The sequence below is a fragment of the Arachis ipaensis genome, chromosome B03 (assembly GCF_000816755.2).
Source record: "Arachis ipaensis cultivar K30076 chromosome B03, Araip1.1, whole genome shotgun sequence".
NCBI lineage: Eukaryota > Viridiplantae > Streptophyta > Magnoliopsida > Fabales > Fabaceae > Arachis > Arachis ipaensis.
In genome coordinates, this window is record NC_029787.2 from 135,195,405 (window position 1) to 135,197,813 (window position 2,409).

Sequence of the window (2,409 nt, forward strand, 5' to 3'; positions counted from 1 at the left end):
ATATCTTGCTGACAAAATACACTGGGTGTTGCTCCTTACCTATTTTTGTTACAAGTACAGAACTAACTGCATAAGGTGAAATTGAAAGATATAAATAAAGAGGTTTACCATACTATGGTTTCTGGAGGATAGGTGGCAAGCTAAGGAGATTTTTGAAATTCGTGAATGCTTGTTCGTAGTCATATGTCCATACAAAGTTCCTGGCCTTCCGTAGGCTGGAAAAAAAGTGGTAAGACCTTGCAGCAGCTCGGGGAAAGAATCTTGACAATGCTGCTAAGTGTCCAGTGAGCTCTGGACCTCTTTGATGGTCTGTGGTGATTTCATTTGTATTACAGCCTAACATTTATCAGGATTTGCTTCTATTCTCCGATGTGTCATCATGAAACCAAGGAATTTTTTTCCGTGGAATCCGAATGCACACTTGTCAGGGTTTAGTCGCATATTGTATTTTTGCAGCTGTTGAAAAACTTCCAAAAGGTTAGCTTGATGGGTTTCTTCGGATTCCAACTTTACAACCATATCGTCGACGTATACTTCCATATTCCGACCAATCTGATCTCAGAAGATGTTGTCCATCAGCCTCTGGTATGTGGCACCTGCATTCTTAAGTCCAAAGGGCATTACTTTATAGCAAAAATTATCGTGGCTTGTTATAAATGTAGTTATATATTGGTCTCTGAGGTGCATTAGTATCTAATTATAACTAGAATAAGCATCCATGAAGCTCAAAGCTTTGAAATCTGAGGTATTGTCTACTAATTTGTCGATGCATGGCAAGGGGTATGAATCTTTGGGACAAGTCTTGTTCAAGTCTGTAAAGTCTACACACATGCGCCATTTTTCTGAGCTCTTCTTTACCATAACTACGTTTTCCAAACATGATGTGAATCGAATTTCATGTATGAATCTTGCATCAAGAAATTTATGAGTTTCTACGACAGCAGCATCCCTTCTTTCAGTCCCGAGGTTTTGCTTTTTTTTGTCATACCAGTTAGACATTTGGGTTAATGGCGAGCTTATGGCATATGACATTCGAGTTGATTCCGGGCATGTCTACCGAGGTCCATGCATAGAGATCGGCGTTGGACCGAAGTAATGTGTTGATTTTTATGCGTTGCTTGCAGGAAAAACAGATCCGATATTAGTATATTAGGATTCACTTTCTATGAGTTGTACCTTTCGGAGTTCGTCCATTGGTATTGGTTGGCTGGCAAAATTATCCCAGGGGTCAAGCTCGACTACGGTTGGAATATCTTCTATGTTGTATACAGAGTTAACCTGTTGAATAGATTCCGACAGTGGTGATCTCAATTTCAAACCTGCATTGTAGCATTTTCTTGCATCTTTATGGTCGGCATGGACGGTTGCAACATCACCCTGCACATGAAACTTCACACACAAATAAATTGCAGAAACAATAGCTCCGAAAGAATTAAGGGATGGTTGTCCCAATATGATGTTATAAGTACTAAAAATTGAATCTAGGATTTTTTAGCATGGATGGTCTCCTAAAGTTGTTCTTAACCAAACATAACTTGTGACAGGAACCCTTTTTTCCCGGAGAATCCTACCAATTCTCTAGTTGAGGGTTGCAATGCTCTTTCGCTAAGTTGCATCTTTTGAAAAGTGGAAAAGAATATCACATCGGCACTACTTTCTGGGTCGAGTAAGACTTTCTTGACCGTCAAATCCCCTACGCTTATAGAGATCACAAGGGATCATCGAGGTTTGGACATTGTGATTGCAGATCTGATGCACTGAAAGTGATGTTGTTGGTGAAGGAGGTTGGTTGTTGCACTGACAGACCTTCCTCCATGGTACACATTGTTTAGTAGCTCCTTTTTCTGGCAGAGTTGGTGGTCCCTCCTCATGCGAAGCTTTTTGAGATGTAGTTAATGACTCCTCATTGTGCAGATAGTTGAGGTGGAATGGGCTATTTTCCTTTGTCTTTAGAAGCCGAGGTAAGGCTTGGTTGGTCCGTTGTTTATGGGAAGCTCATTGTATCTCTTTGAATTCGGCCTTGACGTATTTGTCTAGCAATCCTTGTCGTGCCAGTCACTCCAACAGGTCTTTTGCCACCATACACTCATCAGTCGTGTGTCTGAAATTTTGGTGAAATGTGCAGTGTTGCTCTTGTCTATGTACTTCTGATCTTGATAAGTCCCTACTTTGCTAGGCAATTCTATGATCTTAGCATGAAGGATTTCTTTGATTATGTTCTCCCTGTTAGTGTTGAATTGTGTATATGAGTTGAACTTCGGTGCCAGCTTGAATGGATTCTTGTGCTCTCGCATTTGATTCGGCTTCCTATGATTGTTCTCATCTCTGCAAGGTGTCAGTTTTTCTATTCTCCTAGCCTTGTCCAACCGCTTTGTCTCGAAATTCAGTTAGTGTTTTGGGTTTGGTGAC